The sequence below is a fragment of the Mustela erminea genome, chromosome 5 (genome assembly GCF_009829155.1).
Source record: "Mustela erminea isolate mMusErm1 chromosome 5, mMusErm1.Pri, whole genome shotgun sequence".
In the NCBI taxonomy this organism is placed as follows: domain Eukaryota; kingdom Metazoa; phylum Chordata; class Mammalia; order Carnivora; family Mustelidae; genus Mustela; species Mustela erminea.
Genome location: NC_045618.1, coordinates 88,463,814 through 88,483,785, shown reverse-complemented (window position 1 = coordinate 88,483,785; position 19,972 = coordinate 88,463,814).

Sequence of the window (19,972 nt, the reverse complement as noted above, 5' to 3'; positions counted from 1 at the left end):
TTTTCTCTTTGTATTGAAAACAGACATGCCACTGGACATTTTCTGGGCCATAGACCAGACAATATTGCAGTCAAACCCTGTGGTATATGATTCTATAAATGGCATCTTTGAACCTGTCAAAGAGATTAAAAGTGACTATAGGACTAACTTTTATAGCAGAGATCTTTGCCAAATCACCATATGTTTTGGATGGTTCACAGGCTTATCACTGAATGACTTGGGGTACCTTGACTGCTTCCCTGATTAGACTTCCCAGAACTCCTATGGTTTAACATAAAATCTGGACTAACGTGGCCAGGTGACAAAACTGAGCTTTATAGCTGCCACAGCCAGACCACAGGCCTCCTGTATCAGATATTTTGCAACCTATTTTTCTCTTTCAAACTGACAGGACTACACGAAAGATGGAAGTGTATGGAGGCTAACAGTAATAGTAGCAAAAGTCATAAAATACCCCAGATCTGAAAAATTACAGATTTTACTCTGCTCTTATCTTGAATTACACTGGACTTTTTGTATTATGTGCTGACAAAGTGTATAAAGGATTCCCATCTAAATGATCAGGGATGATGTTTTCTTGGATGCCTGGCTCTTCTTTCATAAGATATTTCACCTTAAATGCAAGCCAAATTACAAACTTGAGCTCCTTTGTTTAAAAAGTTGGGCCATATAAACATTTGTATGAGAAATGATAGAAAATCTACTTGTGTGTCATCACTCCAAATTCTTTTCAGCATTGGGGAACTTCTTCCCAAACTTTGGAAGTTATGAATTGGAAAAGGCAGTCTTTTTCCATGGTAATAAAATAAGAGTTCAATATCATTATGAAAACTTTGGAACTACCCCAGTCAGGAGTTAACAGTTTAGCCTCTGTTGTACTCCCAAATTGTCATGCTCTATATACCCTGATGGCCCAGCAAGGAGGAGCTTATGCATTTATTGGTGAAAAATGTTGCTTTTGTGTAAGTCAAACAGGACAGATACTGTCTAACTTACATCTATTAAAAGATAAGATTAATATTTTCCATAAGATAAATGAAGCACAGCCTTTTTTTTTTTTTTTTGGACTGATCTAGTCCTAGGATTAGGAGGCTGGTTTAAAAGGATGTGGAAAAATGTGCTTCAGTTTGCTCTTTTCTGTTTGTTCATCCTCATTCTAGTCTATGGTCCCTTTGCAGATCTATTACCACTTGGCCACTAACCCAAATCTTCTCCCACAGCAACCAGTATAGCTTTTAAAATATGTGAAACTTCCAGGGAAGTTTTAGAGGAAGGACCTGGTGAGATTCTAGTGGGATTCAGAATGAGTGTCCTCAGAATATACCACTTTGCCATGCAGAGTAGTTGAAACTGAAAACAATCAAAGCCCAAAAGATTTAGGAAGAGCTTTTACTTTCTCCTTAACTAGAATTTAAGTAGACAGTCTGGTCCAGGAAGAGAGCTATCACCAGAGACAACTATAAAGAATATGGCTAGTAGTATTAGGGTGGGGGGAATTCAGCAAGGCTTGCTTGTTCAAAGTCCTTTCTGTGTCCTATTATTTCTGCATGGCACCACATACATTTGTTTACTGCACATTTACTTTTCCCATCTTTCCATAAATTATCTTTCCCTCCTTTGGAGTCCCGGTTTCCTATTCCCTTTTCTTGCTCAGAATAGCATATAAGCCTTAAATGCTTGACTGCCTGTGGATTGCATTTTCTTATGCAACCCCCCTATATGTACATAATTAGTTTTTCTCTGTTAATTGGTTCATATCAATTCAATTTTTAGACTAGCCAGAAGAACCTAGAAGGGTAGAGAGAAAATTTTTCCTCTCTTCAGGAGGAAGAATTATAAATTTATAGCAGAATTTGAATCATATGCTTTGTTGTCCAAAATAAAATTAAGTGTCTTATCTGTTTCCACAGAATACCAAAAGAGCTGGATGGCTTTTTTCAAATATTGAGGATGCCTACACAATAAACTATTGTAAATATTGCAATGGTTTGACTTAAAGGAGGCCAAAAAGCATTCCAGAATTTACTTTGGGGAGAAACTGGGTGTTAAGAGAGGCCTACAACTGAAGATTAAGAGAGGCATGGTTTTCCTTTCCTGTAGGCAGGTATAATAAAGTCCAGTTACAGCGATGTTTGACTGTCAGTTGATAAAGACACACGACATCTACTGAAAGTTTTGACAAAGAAAACAAATGTTGAAACCTACATCAATAATGTTTCTGGGCTTTTCCCCCTGCTGATGAAGTTTGAGATGTAAAACTGGATCTAAACGGACATACTGTTCACTGCTAAAATCACACTGGAATACAATATATTGGAGACAACAACAGATTAAAGAAATCATTATTAAAAGTGTAACATTTAGAATCTAGACAATTAAAAAAGCCAACAGTGTTATAGCCCTCTGCATTTCAATGAGTTTTGTTGATGGCTTGGCTTTGAAGAACATCAATTACATTGAATATTTTTTCTTGCAAATATCTGCTGATCCTAGAGAGAATCTGCTTTATTATGACTATCAGGAAGTAAAAAAGGCAGGTGCTTACACTGAATGTCTTCTTACAGGGACAGCTGTATGTAATATTTCCAGGATGAGGTAGTAATGTGGGTTTATTCATCTGTACCCTGGATGTGAGAAAATGTGTGGACCAAATAATTTATTACAAAATTGAAAATCATTTCAACCATATAGTAATTATTACAATTATAAGAAATTACTGAAATATCAAGGTTAATTTTTAATTATTTTTACTAAGCTCTATTTAAAAGTGATTGATAATTCTTTTCATCATGGAAATAATATGGCTAAATACATATATATAAAAATAGATATAGATATCTATTTTTCTATATCTATAAAATATAGTTATATACTTTATATATATGTATTTATATTATAAAATATAAAATAAAAAGATATAAAATATATATAAAATAGGATGTCTACAGTTCTTAATTTTTAGTAAAGTAGTATTCATTGTAACTTTTATAGCTTCTTGAATTTAAGGAACTCTTTAGGTATTGATATTTATCTAAATGAATTATGAACTCTCCTTACTTCTTAAGACAATATTCTGATGCAGAGTGACCAAACCAGGTAAATAGTGGCTTACATTGAATTAATAGTGCTCATTCTAGTGGCTGTGCAGGTGAAGGACAATCTTACTTTCTAATATATTTCCCATTTTCCATGATTTCAAAAATTACCATCAGACCTTCTGTAATTCTGTTTTTCAGTACCCTGTGTGATTTGATTAATTAGAATGCAGGGACTTGCACTTCATTATTATCCCTCAAATGCAATAGGTGGAAAGAACATTAAAATGAGCCAGGAAGACAGTTCTATCCAAACAATGCCTTGGATTTACTTATGCTTTTGAACAAGACACTTAATCCCATTGGCTTTTTTATTTGTAAACCAAAAACACTGGGCTGTATGTTTTTTTTGAGGCTCCTTTCAATATCAATTCTATTTTAGTTTTTGGTTTTCTCTTAATAGTCCCTATTCTACTCTTTCCAGTTTGACAATTATTCTTCTTGATGGCATATAAATAAGCAAAATAGTTGACTATTTCCATTCTTTTTCTGTCATCAGTTAATGTTATACCATCTGCTTTAAGATTTAGGCCAAGCTCTGCTTATTTTTTTTCTCTTTGTCCTAAGTCAAGGATTTTTGTTTTTTTTGTTTTTATGTCTTTCTGGTGGCTTTAGAATTTTTTTGCTAAATCTCACACATAGGGTTTATGAATCAGACAGAACCAGAGCTTGGATCTTAGCTCTACTTTATGTTAGTCGTGGGAAGCTGGCAAGGCTATCTAATGCTCTAGAATTTAGCTTCCTCATTTATTAAGTTGGGATAACATCAGTGTTTATCTCATGTGATTGTTATGGGGATTACATAAGAAAAAAAAATCCATGAAAAGTGCTTGGTATAATAGTTGGCACAAAGAAAACCCTAGAGAAATATTTTTATTTTATTAGTGTTTCTTTTTGTTGCCATAATCAACTTTATCATCATTGCTACAGAATTATTTTTGAAATATTATTACTGGTTTGTCATTACTTCTTTCTATTAAAAACAACACCAATAATGCCTCATATGAGTGGATAATTTTACAGTATTTTTACATGTCTTATCTGGTCTTTTCAATAATGCTCTGAGTTGAGAAGGATTAGAATCTCTACATTACAGATCAGAAAGTCTCTGAGACATTTAGTAACTCCTGCAAAGGGTATACACAGGGTGGTTGTCACATTCACTTCCTAATCCCTGTCAACCAAGAAGAGAATGTAGAGCAACCAGAAGCATTTATTTGGAGTTTTAGGAATTGCAATTTCAGAGACACAGAATGGATTGGAATTGAAAGCATCTTCCAAATTGCAAATGGGCGGTGTGGGTTTATAAGGGCAAAAACTACACAGTTACATAACTTGTTTTGAATGAATTATGATTGGTACTGACAGAGTTAAACTATCTAATACTCTATTGGCTATTTAGGTATTAGATGTTACATTATCTCTGTTTCAGTCCAAAGTAGAAGAATGTGTTCCAGAGGATGATTCAGGTGCAATTGACTGACAAGCTGCAACTGACAAAACCAAAAGTCTATGGTGTTCGAAAATTTGAAAGAAGAGACTTCCATAAGCCTTGCTTCCTTAATATCCTCCCAATCCTATTTTGAATGATTCTCTTAGCAATGCTTACTTCACTTGGGAATTTTCTTTCTCATTCCATGGTGCCCAACATGAGAAATGATTGAGGTAACTCACATGTTAGTAGCATGACATGATGGTAAACAACGTCAGGTGGCTTTGTGACAACGTTGTCTGTGGTGAATGTTTGCAACATTTTTTTTTTCATTTTAGTGTTTCTATTTTTTATTTTATTGTTTTAAAATTTTAATTCCAGTGTAATAACATACAGTATAATATTAATTTCAGATGTACTGTATAGTGATTCAGCAATTCTGTACATTACTTAGTGCACAACATAATAAGTGTACTCTTTAATTCTTTTCACCTATTTCACTCATTCCCTCACCTGCCTCCTCTCTGGTAACCATCAATTTATACTCTAAAGTTAAGAGTCTGTTTTGTTTGTTTGTCTCTTTTTCCTTTATTCATTTGTTTTGTTTCTTAAATTCCATATATGAGTGAAATCATATGGTATTTGTCTTTCTCTAACTGACTTATTTCACTTAGCACTATATCCTCTAGTCCCATCTGTTTTGTTGCAAATGGCAACATTTGATTGTGTTTTTTTTATGGCAGAGTAATATTCCAGTGTGTGTGTGTGTGTGTGTGTGTGTGTGTGTGTGTACGTGTGTTTGTTCATGTGTGTTCTTTATCCATTCATCTATCAACACTTGGGTTGCTTCTATAATTTGGCTATTGTAAATAATTCTGTAATAAACATGAGGGTGCATATATCTTTTTGAATTTTTTTTCATTTTCTTTTCTGAAAGATTTTATTTATTTATTTGAGAGAGAGAGAGAGAGAAAGAGAGAGAATGTAGGAGTGGGGTAGGAACAAAGGGACAAAGCAGATTCCCCAATGAGTGCAGAACCCAACACAGGCCCAATCCCAGAACCCTGATGTCATGATCTGAGTTGAAGTTAGATGTTTAACTGAAGCCACCCAGGAACTCCCAGGGTTTTCATATTCTTTGGGTAAATATCCAGTTGTGTAATTACTGGATCATATGGTCCTTCCATACTGTTTTGATTTGCATGTTCCTGATGATTAGTGATGTCGAGCACGTTTTCATGTGTCTATTGGCCTTCTTTGGAGAAATGTCTGTTCATGTTTTCTGCCCATCTTTAATTGGATTATTTGCGTTTTTCTTGTTGTTGAGTTGTTTAAGTTCTTTATATATTTTTCATACTAACCGTTTATCAGAGATGTCATTTGCAAGTATTTTCTTAAATTCAGTAGGTTGTCTTTCAGTTTTGTTGATTCTTTTCATCACTGCAAGAGCCTTTTAAAAATATTTTATTTATTTATTAGACTCACAGAGAGAGAGAGAGAGAGAGAGAGAGAATAAGCAGGAGGGAGTGGCAGAAAGAGAGAAAAGGAGGCCCTCTGTGGAGCAGGGAGCCCAATGTGGGGTTTAATCCAGGATCCCAGGATCATGACCTGACCCTTAGGCAGATGCTTAAATGACTGAGCTATCCAGCAACCCCTGTGCAGAGCTTTTTATTTTGATGTAGTCCCAATAGTTTAGTTTTGCTTTTGTTTTCCTTGCCTCAGGAGACATATCTAGAAAAATATTCCTATGACTGATATCAGAGAAACTATTACCTATGTGCTCCTCAAGGATTTTTATGTTTTCAGGTCTCACATTTAGATCTTCAATCCATTTTCGGTTTATTTTTGTGTGTAGTTTAAGAAAGTAGTCTAGTTTCATTATTTTGCATGTAGCTGTCCAGTTTTCCCAACACAGTTTGTTGAAAAGACGGTCTTTTTCCCATTGGATATTCTTTCCTGCTTTGTTGAATTGATTGATCAAATAATTATGGATTTATTTCTGGATTCTCTATTCTGTTTTGTTGATTTATGATGTGTCTATTTTTGTGCCAGTACCACACTGTTTTTATTACTACAGCTTTGCAGTAACTCTTGAAATCTGGAATTGTGATACCTCCAATATTGTTCTTCTTTTTCAAGATTGCTTTGGCTCTTCAGGATGTTCTGTAGTTTCATACAAATTTTAGAATTTTTTTTTCTGGTTACCTGAAAATTGCTCTTAGTATTTCGATAGAGATTGCATTAATTCTATAGCTTGATTTGGATAGTATGGACAGTTTAACAATATTTATCTCCCAATCCATGAGCATGGAATATCTTTCCATTGGTTTTTGTAATCCTCAATTTTTTCATCAGTGTTTTACAGTTTTCACAGTACAGGTTTTTCACTTCTTTAGTTAAGTTTATTCCTAGGCATTTTATTATTTTGGTATAATTGTTAATGGGGTTGTTTTCTTAATTTGTCTTTCTGCTGCTTAATTTATACTAGTATATAAAATGCAATGGATTCTGTACCTTCATTTTTGTATCCTGGAATCTTACTGAATTCATTTATCAGTTCTAGTAGTTTTATGGTGGAGTCTGTTGGGTTTCCTATATATAGTATTATGCCATTTGCAAATAGTGAAAGTTTATTTCTTCCTTATCAATCTGGTTGCCTTTTATTCCTTTTTGTTGTCTAATTGCCATGGCTAGAACTTCTAGTATTATGTTGAATAAAAGTGGTGACATCCTTGTCTTGTTCTTGATCTTAGGGGAATCATTCTCAGTTTTTTACCCTTAAGGATGGTGTTGGCTGTGGAGTTTTCATATATGGCCTTTATACGTGGAAGTATGTTCCCTCTAAACCTACATTGTTGGTTTTTGGTTTTTTTTAAAGCATGAATAGATGTTGTACTTTTTCAAATACTTTTTCTGTGTCTATTGAAAGGATCATATGGTTCTTATCTTTTCTGTTATTGATGTGATGTATCATGATTGATTTGCAAATATTGAACAACCCTTGCAACTGGGAATAAATCCCACTAGATCATGGCGAATGGTTTTTTTAAATGTGTTATTGGATTCTGTCTGCTACTATTTTGTTGAGGATTTTTCATCTATGTTCATCAGAGATGTTGGCTTTTCGCTTTCTTTTTTAGTGGTGTTTTTATCTGGTTTTGGTATCAGGGTAATGCTGGCCTCCTAGAATGAATTTGGAAGCTTTCTGTCCTCTTCTGTTTTCTGGACTAGTTTGAGAAGAATAGGTATTAACTCTTCTTTAAATGTTTAGCAGAATTTTCCTGTGAAATCCTCTGGTCTTAAACTTTTGTTTGTTGGGAGTTTTTTGATTACTGCTTCAATTTCATTGCTGATAATGGGTCTATTCAGATTTTTTATTTTTTCCTGATTCATTTTTGGGAGGTTATATATTTCTAGGAATTTATCCATTTCTTCTAGATTGTCCAATTGGTTAGCATATAGTTTTTCATAACATTCTCTTATTATCCTTTGTATTTCTGTGGTGTCAATCATTTTTCCTCTTTCCTTTCTGATTTTGTTTATTTGAATCTTCTCCTTTTTTTTCTTTTTTGATGACTCTGGCTTAAGGTTTATCAATTTTGTTGATCTTTTTAGAGAACCATCTCCTTGTTTCATTGATCTGTTACATTGCTTTTTTGGTTTCTATATCATTTACTTCTACTCGCATCTTTATTTCCTTCCTTCTACTGGTTTGGGGTTTTGTTTTTTTCTCTTTCTAGATCCTTTAAGTGTAAGGTTAGGTTGTTTATTTGAGATTTTTCTTGCTTCTTGAGGTAGGCCTGTATTGCTATACCCTTCTCTCTTAGAACAGCTTTTGTAGCAGCCCAGAGATTTTGGACTCTTGTGCTCTCATTTTCATTTACCCATGTAATTTTTGATTTCCTTTTTGATTTCTTGGTTGATCCATTCACTTTTTTAGTAGTATGTTATTTAACTTCCCATGTGTTTGTGATCTTTTCAGATTTTTTTCTTGTGGTTATCTAGTTTCATAGCATTGTGTTTGGAAAAGATGTATAGTATGAACTTCAATCTTTTTGTATTCGTTGAGATTTGTTTTGTGGCCTCATGTGTTATCTATGTTGGAGAATGTTCCATGTACATTGGAAAAGAATGTGTATTCTGCTGTTTTATGATGGAATGTTCTGAATATATCTGTTAGATCTGCATGATCGAACATGTCATTCAAATCCACTGTTTCCTTGCTGATTTTGTTTGGATGATCTAACCATTAATGTAAGTGGAGTGTTAAAGTCTCCTAGTATTATGTATTACTATCAATTACTTCTTTTATGTTTATTATTAGCTGGTTTATGTATTTGGGTGCTCCCATGTTGGGTGCATAATATTTACAGTTGTTCTATCTTCTTGTCAGATTGTCTGAATCTGAATGAATCATGAATGAATCACTGAATGATTACGCAGTGTCCTTCTCTGTGTCTTATAACAATCTCTGTTTTAAGGTCTATTTTGTCTGATATAAGTTTTGCTATACTGACTTTCTTTTCACCTCCATTTGCATGCTAAATGTTCCATCCTTTCACTTTCAATCTGCATGTGTCTTTAGGTCTGAAATGAGTCTTTTGTAGGCAGCTTTAGATGAATCTAACTTTTTTACCATTCTGTCACCCTATGTCTTAAAACTGGAGCATTAATCCATTTACATTCAGGGTAATTATTGATAGGTATGTACTTACTGCTATTTTGTTTCTGCTTTGTGGTTGTTTTTGTAGTTCTTCTCTGTTCCTTTCTCTTCTTACTCTCCTCTCAATTTTTGCTGTCCTTTATTGGTGACGTACTTGGATTCCTTTTTCTTTATTTTTTGCATATCTGTTACTGGTTTTGGATTTGCAGTTACCATTAGGTTTGTATATAACATCTTGTTCGCATAGCAGTCTATATTAAGTTGATGGTCAGTTAAATTTGAAACCATTCTTTACTCTTCTACACCCCACATTTCAGGTATATTGTGTCCTACTTTATATCCTTTTCTTTTTGAATCCCTTGACTGATTTTATAGATATGCTTATTTTTATTGCTTTTGTATTTCCTACTTTTCTTATAGACTTATAGTCTATAAGAAAAGTAGACTTATAGTATTTCCTTTCCATTAAAAAAATGCCCTTTAACATTTCTTATAGGTCTGATTTAGTGGTCATGAATTCCTTTAACTTCTGTTTATCTGGAAAACTCCTCATCTCCCTTTACATTCTGAATGATAGTCTTCTGGATAGAGTGTTTTTGGTGCAGGCTTTCCCCCTTTCCACCTTTGAATATATTATGCCACTCTGGTCCAGATTGCAAAGTTCCTGCTAAAAAAGCAGCTGATAACCCTTTGGGGTTTCCCTTGTCTGTAACTGTTCTCTTTTCTCTTGCTGCTTCTAAAATTCTCTCTTTATCACTACTTTTTGCCATTTTAATTACTATGTATCTTGGTGTGGACCTCCTTGGGTTGATTTTGTTAGGGGATTTTTGTATCTCCTGGATTTGGATTTCTGTTTCCTTCCCCAGACTCAAGAAGTTTTTAGCTATTATTTCTTCAAATAAATTTTCTGCCCCCCTCTCCTCCTTCTGCTCCTCCTCTCCCCCCATTCCTCCTCTTCTTCTTCTTCTGGGATCTCTATAATCTGAATGTTATTATGCTTGAGGGTGTTATTGAGTTCCCTTAGTCTATTTTCATTTTGTCTTAGTCTTTTTTTTTTTTTTTTTTGGTCTCCTGTTCAGCTTGATTGCCTTCCATTGTTCTGTCCTTCAGGTCACTGATCCATTCGTCTGATTCCTCTACTCTACTACTCATTTCCTCTAGTGTATTTTTAATTTCAGTTATTGAGTGCTTCATCTATGTTTGGTTCTTTTTTATGTGTTCAATCTCTGTCTAGAGTCTTCCTGAAGTCCTCTTTTCTCAAGCCTGGTGAGTATCTTTATGACTATTACCTACCTCTGTTTCATTTAGCTCTCTTGCTGTGATTTTGTCTTAACTTTTCATTTGGGACATATTCCTGTCTCCTCATTTTGTCTAATTCTGTGTCTTTTCCTATGTGTTAGAAAAGTCAGCTACATCTCCTGCTTTTGAGAGTCGTGACTTTATGCAGAAGAGTTTCTGTAGCCCCCTGTGGTGCTGTGTCCCTTGTTTATCAGAACCTGGCACTTCTTGGGTATCTCCTATGTATGTTGTGTGTGCCCTGTTGTGGCTGAGTCATGTTAGCCTTTAGTCAATGGCTGTCTTTGCCTGTTGAGGGCAGTGTTTGGTTCCCGTGTGCTTAGTGGGACAGTCTGGGGTCTCCTTGGTCTTGAGTTGAGTCAGATCAGGTGTTTGCCAGAGCTACAGTGTATTTTGCCCATGTTCTCTCCTGAATGACTTTCATTGGTGCACGGCCTGCAGTTAGACCAGATGTCTGCCCTCAGCCCACTACTGTTCAGACTAGTATGTTTGGTTATTTTCCTCTGTCCCAAGACAGGAGTCACTCTAGAGTGGTGCTGGCCTCTGTCAGTGCAGCTTTTATTCTGCTGACTGTGGTATGGCTTTGGATGGACTCCTGTCAAGGGCAGGTCTGCAGGAGAAGGTAGGGGGCAGGGTACTTGGTGCCAGCACCAAGTCTGCCATTGGAGGAGGGCTGCAGCTGCTTAAAAAATCCTATCTTAGCCCTGGCTAGAGGGGGCAGGTTTTCAGAAGAGCCAGGGAAGGACACATGGTGTTAGCAAATTTTGCCTGGGTCTGTTGTGGGAGGAGACTTGGAGGGAGACCTGCCTATAGGGTGCCAGTCAATGGAAGTGTTCAGGGATGGGGTGGGCTGTTAGCAAGCTAAGTAGAGTGCTCCTGCCACCCTGGTTGCTGTAGATCTCTGTGTTTCTATTCCTGGGGGAGCAGGGGAGGGAAATGGTGCCCATCAGCTCTTTTGTTGAAGTCTCTCAAAGATCCCTTTCCCTCCAGCACTTACTCTGAGGTTAGTAAATACATCTTCACATATACCCCAGGTGCCACTCAAACTTTGCTGCTGTATTGTGTCTCCATGGGGCTGTGTGTTGTGCTATCTCTTTAAGGTGGGGATTTGGTTTCTTATTGCCCTCCTGGCTCTCCCAGAGCAGAGCCCACTGATTTTTTAAAGTTCCAAATGGTAAGCCCTGCTGATTGTAAGAACTTGCAAAGTTAGGCCCCTCTGGTTTTCAAAATCAAGTATTCTAGGGATTTGTCTTCCCAATGCATATCCCCTGTGTCTACGGTACCTGGTATGGCATCTTTTCCTTTCCTTTCTCTGTACCTGCGGAGTTCCCTCCCTTCCATGGACAGCCCTGTGGGTCAGTTTGACTCTCCACCGAGTCTCCGCCATTCCTACCCTCTTCAGTTGACCTCTTTCTTTGCTTTGGAGAGTTTGTTCTGGCAGTCTTTGGGTCATTTTCTGGGTTATTTATACTGACATGGGTGTTAATTAGCTGTATCTGTGGGATGTAGTAGGTTTAGGATACTCCTACTTTGCTGTCTTCCCCAGAAGTGATGAAAACTACTTTTTTTTTTTTTTAAAAGATTCATTTATTTTTTGAGAGAGAAAGTGAGAGCAAGAGCACAAGTGGGGGAGGGGTAGAGGAAGAGGGAGAGAGAGTTCCAAGCAGACTCTATGTTGAATGCAGAGCTGATGCAGGGCTTGATCTCACAACCCTGAGATCATGACCAGAGTCGAAACCAAGAGTCAGACACATAACCAATTGTGCCATCCAGCTTCCCCAAAGCTTCTTTAAAGAAAAATTTATGTTAATTTTAAGAGAAGGCAGGTATTTTATTATAGGGCATTAATGTCTTGAAACAGAAAGAGTATAAGGATTTTTGTGTCTTGTAAACATTTTTTTAAAATAAAAAATTTATTTAATTGAGAGAGAGACCATGAGCCACATGAACAGAGGGAGAGGAAGAAGCAGACGTCTCACTGAGCAGGGAGCCTGGGACGGGGCTGTATCCCAGGACCCTGAGGTGATGACTCTGAGCCCAAGGCAGACATTTAACCTACTAAGCCACCTCGGTGCTCCTACATTGGTTTGTAAATAGAATTTTCCTCTTAAAATTCTTGTCTATTTTGAGTATCATAAATGGTACTTATTAAAAAGTGTGGAATATGGGCTTTTAGGGACATTCAGAAGGGGTCTTGAGTTGGGGACTGAGACATAATACATGGTCATAGGACAAAGAAAAGTTCTCTGGTTATGCCTGGGTGCACTTGCTGGAAAAGGACACAGACAGGCTGACATACAAGTTATACTCTGATGCATTTGTTGCTTTTCTCTCCTTATTTGTCTTCCTGGAATTAGGAGGAAACTAGTAGCTCTTGTCCCCTAAGGCACTTTAGTGTGAGAAATTTTCACCAATTTGAAGAAAAATGGAAAAAAATAAAGACAACATAATGAGTTTTTCATAATGTTAATTTTCTGCTTCAATCTAAACAAATTCTTCTTTGAGAACTTCTTGTATTGTTGTTTTTAAATGGTTCTTTTCTGAAATGACAGCAAGAGTGGATGGCAGCTGATTTTCTTTAATCTGTTCACCAGGCCAAACAAACAAACAAACAAAAAGGTAAATATACGTTGGCATTTAAATTTTTATTTGTCCCTCAAATCCAAAGCCTGAGGTCAGAGACGTCCATGTCAGAGATGCATCTAAAGCTAGGTTTATCCTGCAGTGCGGGAAGGCCTGGGGCCTGGGTTTGGCCAGCTCCTCCTCACTGACCCAGGTCTCGTGACTGCTGCCCTTCTGAATTAAATATCCATGCCAGTGAATGGAATGTGATATAGTTGAATTCCTCCTGATAAGTTGTCTGAAGGGCTGTGAAATGTGACTGCTTTGACTGACGCTCCCATTTTCTCTTCCTCAAAATAAGTCAGATTGACAGGATTCAAAGGGGACATGAAATTGGTTCTTACGGCCTGATTCAACAAGAAAGCCAGGAAGCAGGATCTGCTCCATGAAAAACATTCTGAGACGAGGAATGAGCGATTGTAAGGCCTACCTCCATGAGCTGAGGAAGTTTTTCTGTGCCCACAGCTGATAAACCGCTTTTGCAACTGGATCAATGTTGGTTCTCGTCAGGACTCCAGTGCTGCTGACGCTTTCAGACTTCCTGCCTTGTGCGTGAGCAGATAGCATTCAGCCAGGAGTCATGCTCACACCCTTATTACAGGAATTTTCCAAATAGCTTCTGAGGCATCAGCCATTAGGGAATAATCTGATGATAATTTATACTTTATAACACAGTTAGTACTCCCATTACATATTTATCTCGGACTGGAAAACAACTATCAGGTGAGGTAAAATATTTATAGAGTTTCTTCTAGAACCGTTGTCCAGGTTCTTCTATGTCTTTTCCTTCTGGGATTGCCACTGTGCCAGCCTGAGTCTCTGATAATGCCAGTTTGACTATGAAGAGTGACAGTATGTTCTGTTTGTATTAACACTTAGATGATCAAAGAACTTTTGCATTCTGGAACTGACTTGGGGGGATCCGTGCTTATCTTTCCTATACAATGGAGCCCTTTTTCCTTAGTCGGGGTGAAGAACTTAGATCTGCCTCCCATTGTGGTAATGAATGCAGAAGGATGAAGTGGAAGGGAGATTTCAGATATTCCCAAAGGGAAATGACCTGGCCTCTGGTCTGTCCTACTCCATTCCTGATTGTAGGCATGTGCTCTCCCATCCCCATCACCTGATAATAAAGCCAGGCAGTACATCAAGGCCTCAGACAAAAGGTCCATTAGGCATCCCTGTGATTAAAGTTGATTAGCTAGAAGTCACTGGGAATTTTAGTCCAAGACCAGTGGTGAATCAGATCCAATTTGCATAAACTATGAGGTGCTTCATTAAGGCTAATCATTTTCTCTATCCTTTGGTAATAAATCATCCTTCTATGGGGTTCATTTAGATGGAGCGTGAGGATTTTGCCTTCAGATTTCAACACATTAAGATCACTTTAGCTATGCTCTCTGGCCTCATTTGCTGGGATGGCAGCTGTCTGGAGTCCCATATTGAGCTACATCCTTGAAAAAACTTCCTAGAAATGTAAGCAGTGATTCATTGGGGCCCATGTGCCAGCAGCCAAGACCCATACAGTAATGAAGTGTACATCTTTTAAAGCACCAGTAGAACACAGCTTACTTGTTTAAATGGATGAAGTACTCAGGCCACATAGCGCATTGTGTTGAGCCAACCGATGATTTTGTATTTTTGCATACTCTTCTTGAAATAAATCTATCTAAATCCAGGAAACCTGACCAGGTGTGACCTTCCAGAGCTCTCATGTAGATGATACTTTCTTTGCAATTACTTGGGAGAATGAGGAGATGCTGCTTATTTTGTCCCAAAGATGATTCCTTTTGGTCTCCTGTAATTTGTACATGCTCCCCTGTGTGCCTGGAGCCCTTCCCATCCCCTCACAGTCCTCTTTGCCTGTGCCTGTGGAATATCCTTTCTGCTTATTTATCTGTTGTGCTCTGTGAAAACAGGGATTCCATGCCTAGTTTATAGCTTACAGTAATTATGTATGGATAAATTGTGAGTTATGAGATAGTGGCTATAATGGAATATTATACAGCCCATTGAAAGAATGATAGGGATATGTAAAGATGCCCTTCTATTTCATAATATAGTTATTGAAAAAAGCAAGCTAAAAAATATTGTGCATAGAATGATCCCATTTTTTGTAAAAAAATAAAATAGTGCTTATGTGTATATTCATGGAGAAGGAAAAAGTGTAAGTATACAGGGACTGGACATAGGGTAAAAAGGTGAGGCTTTGTTTTTAACTTCATAAATTTATATATTTTAATCTGTTAGATTGAATATGTATTACTATTGTAAGCTGAAAACCCAGTAAACAGTTTTAAAAACCATAAAATTATAGATGATGGTTGCTAATTTTTATTATTCTAAAAAAAACCACTGTATTCATTTTCTAGAGGTACTACAACAAATTACCCTAACCTGGATGGTTTAATAAAAGAGAAATTCTTTCATGGTTCTGGAGGTTAGAAGTCAGAAATGGAGTTAGAGCCATGTTCCCTCCAAAGGCTCTAGCAAAAGAATCATTCTTTGCCTCTTTAGCAGTTATCACTAATCCTTGGCATTCCTTGGCTTGTGGACACATCACTCCAATCTCTGCCTCCATTTTCACATGGGCTTTTCCTCTGTGCTTTGCTGGATCTTTACATTTCCTTCTTATAAGGACAGCAGTCATTGGACTTAGGGTCCTCCTCAATCCCACATGACCTTATCTTAACAAAAATAATTATGTTTGCAAAGACCCTATTTCCAAGTAAGGTCAAGTTCTGAGGTTCTGGATGGAGATGAATTTGGGGGGGACATAATTCACCCCATTACAAACACTAAGTAGGGCCAGAACTAAGCTTTGTGTGTTAAAACATCTTTTCTGAAGACTGTGGTCTGGACTGCTATGTCACCAATGCAGTTTGTGGTCCCTCATTGGACTGGTGCAAGATGGGAGTTCCAAGTGATGTTGCCGCTGCTACGGTTTTGGAGAACCTAACAATCCTTCAGTGCATCACTCCTCTAGCCTTAGACCAGAATCCGCTTGACCCTACCATGCCAGTTCTGGGATGAAGCAACTTTTAGTTCCTTTTTTAATCTCTACTTTTACTTTTGGTATGAGGTTTTCCTTGATTTACAAATTTAATTTCTCCTTCCTTCCTTCCTTCTCTCTTTCCTTCCCTCCCTTTTTCTTTCCTTCCTTCCTTCCTTATTATTTTCTACTATATACAAGCTCTGTAGGGGACAAAAAATGAATTTCTTTGCTTTTGAGGCTCTCATAGTTTGGCTTATGAATGTCAATACTGTACTTAGTAATTCTAAGAGACACATCTTAACATTTCTAGTATATGTGCTGCCGAAGCGAGCACACATTTTACCATTTCTAAAACCTGGATATTTCTTACACTTGATGGTGTGACATAGTTTAATTGATAGCATTAAAATTTCCTGATGTTAAATAAAATTACATGTCTTACAGTTAATGCCTTCAGATTCAATGAGATATGGTAGCATGAGAAATTGGGCAAATTACCTGCCATTGCACTTGATAAACACCTGCTGTGAATGATTGTGAGTTAGGAAATAGGAATCTGTAGTTATTTTATTTAAATATAGTTTTTAAAAAGAAAAATATTTATGCTTACAGGTTTACTATGGTTGTCACTTTTTTAGTTGAGGTATAATGGACCTATAACTTTGTATTAGTTTTAGTTGTGCAACATAGTGATTCAATCTTTATCTATTTTGCAAAATAATCACAATGAGTCTGGTTCACATTTGTTACCATACATAGTTACCCAAGATTTTTTCCTTTGGAAAACATTTAAGATCTATTGTTGACAACTTTCAAATATATAATAAAGTATTATTAACTATAGTTACCATGCTGTACATTACATGATCATGACTTTATTTACTTTATAACTGGAAGTTCATATTTCTCACTCTATTCACTCATTTAACCTACTCCACACTTCCTGCCTCTGTTGACCACCAATCTGTTCTCTGTATCTATGAGATTTTTTAAAAAAGACTTTTTTATATTCCACATGTAAGTGAGATCTAATAGTATTTGTCTTACTCTGACTTATTTCACTTAGCATGATGGCCTTAAGGTCCCTCCCTATTGCAAATGGTGATTTCATTCTTTTTTTTATGGCTGAATAATATTCTCTCTCTCTACACACATACACACATATCTATATCTTTATCTATATATATCATATATCATATATCATATATCATATATATATCACATTTTCTTTATTCTTTCATCCATTAATTATTTAAGTTATTTCTATATCTTGACTATTATTAATAATGTTGCAATGAAAATGGGGATACATTTGTTTGAGTTAATGTTTTCATTTTCTTTGGATAAATACCCAGAAGTAGAATTGCTAGATCATATGGTAGTTCTGTTGTTAACTTTTTGAGGAACCTCCAAACTATTTTCCAGAGTGGTTGCACCAATTCATATTCCCATCAAAGTGCCGAAGGGTTTTCCTTTTATCCACATCCTCACTAACACTTGGCTATTTCTAATTCCCTTATTTCCTAAATTTATTCTATAAATATGATCCTGCACCTGTTATGTATAAGGCTAAGTACTCTTTTGGAAACAATATTAGAACTACATTTACCAAGCAAGAGATCTGGATATCTACAAGACAGAAACATTTGTAAACCAGGGTAGAAGTCAAATGTATGGTCAGTAATGTGCAAAATTATGAACAATTTAACTTTCTTTTGGTAAGTTTCCTCCAAGAAACTGGGTTTTTGAATTTATTATCACTTAAACCAGAGTTTTTCGGGTGGAAAATTCACCAGTATCAATTGTTTTGCTTTTTCCCAAGCCTCCAAACAGCTATCAATACTTAATTCTGTTTGTACGAAGTATTTTTTGTGTAATGCAAATTTCTGTTGCTTTCCCCTAGGGGATAAAATATATAGCAAAGGGAAGAAAATCTAAGATTAATTCTGAATCTAATACATGAGGTTTTTTTTTCTTTTTACATAGTGTTTGTGTCAGAGTCAGAAACAAAATCTAATTTAGAATACTCACCAGCTTAAAAGAAAACAGTTTTATGTGGCAAACCTACTGCCCCAGAAAACAAGTAATTAAAGGACCTCTTAAAATAGCAGCCATAAAACTGACATTCTGTGGGAGACCATGTGTTCATTACTGTTCTTTTTATTGAGGATCCTCCCTGGGCACTGTTCTGAGAAATGAAATCCACTCTCAGAATGAGTACTTCAAATGAGGACTTTGCATTCTCTTCTTGGGGGAAAAGCTTAGTGCATGCCTAGTGTATGTAGGATAGTTGTATCATGTCGGGTGGAAATATGACCTTGTTGTTATCTTTATTTGGACATTATGTATGGCTTAAGGAGATCTGTATGGGTGCCAGATTGATATGGGATGGACTTGTGGTAATTAATTGTGTGTGTCAGCTTTGTTAGGTCATGGTAACTAAATAGTCAAGCATGATTCTACATGTTTCAACGAAAGTATTTAATTTTTTTAGGAGTATAGCTGACACACAATATTCATTAGTTTCAGATGACAATGAAAATATTTTATGGATGAGATTAATATTGAAATCCCTAGGCTTTGAGTAATGTGAGTGTGACTTATCCAATCAGTTGAAGGGCTTAATAAAAACAAAACTGACCTCTCTGAAAGAAGAAGGAATACTCTGCCCGCAGACCAACTTTGGACTTGAAGTACAAAATCAAGACTTCCCTGGGTCTTCAGCCTGCTGGCCCAGCCTGCAGATTTGAACTTGTCAGCCTCCACAATCATCTGACCTAATTCCTTAAAATAAATCTCTCTCTCTCCCATCTATTTATACATTTATGCATCATATTGGGTTATTTTTTTTCACCTCTCTAGAGAACTCTGACTAATACAGATCATGAGAGACAAAGCTTAGAGAGGCAGAAGAGAATTTTTCCTGTGTTTAAGAACTTGGGGCATGGCAGACACTATTCCCTTACCCTACCTGCTATTTTCCTGTTTAGGCAAGGAATTATAGGAGAGTCTGTGATGTTTCTCTGGCTGAAAGAGGTTGGGGGAAGCTTCTACAGAAGGTCAAATGGGTCTTCCTTTATAATTTATGCTACTGCAGATGGAATCCTGTATTTCCCCCAATTTCCCCAAATGGGAATTGGAGTTATATGTTGGAATCATTTATTGGTGCTAGTAATGAAACTTTGGTTGTTCCTACAAATTTTACAATACATTTGCTTGAATTTCCTAGTATTTAGGAGGAAAGGTACCCTCTCCACAATGTAAATAAAGAAATGAACATGATGGCCCACATCTTCCCTCTAAGACAGGACACTACCACTTCAGACTCCACCCCAAGAGTGGAGCTCCACCCCAAGACTGCTAGGAGTGGGGGCTGTTGGTATTCAAGTAGGTCTTCTGTCTTCTCTCATACAGTCCTCACCTGGTCTAGCTGGAGCACTCCTCATCTGTGAGGCTTTCCAAACTTGGATAGATTTCTTTCTCCTCCACACTGTCCATCTGTACTCTTTTTCACAGAAAAACTTCTCCAGTCATCATCTCTGCAGCCTCACTTCACTTTCGTCCATACCTGACTCCATTCAGGCTTTACTCTTCATTATGTTACAAAGACCACCCCAGTCAAGGTCACTCTTGACCACCATGTTGCCAGATTCAAAACATTATAGCTAAGTTATGACATTATGCTAAGTTCTCATCTTCTTTCACATCTCAGTGGCACTGATGATTCAGTTCTCCTGGAAACATGTTTTCTTTAGGCTTCTGTCCAGTACAATTAAAATGGGGTTTCTTCCTACCTCATTTGCTATTCCTTCTCAGATATCTTTGCAGATATTTCTGCTGCTTAACCTTGAAAACATAGAGTATCGAAC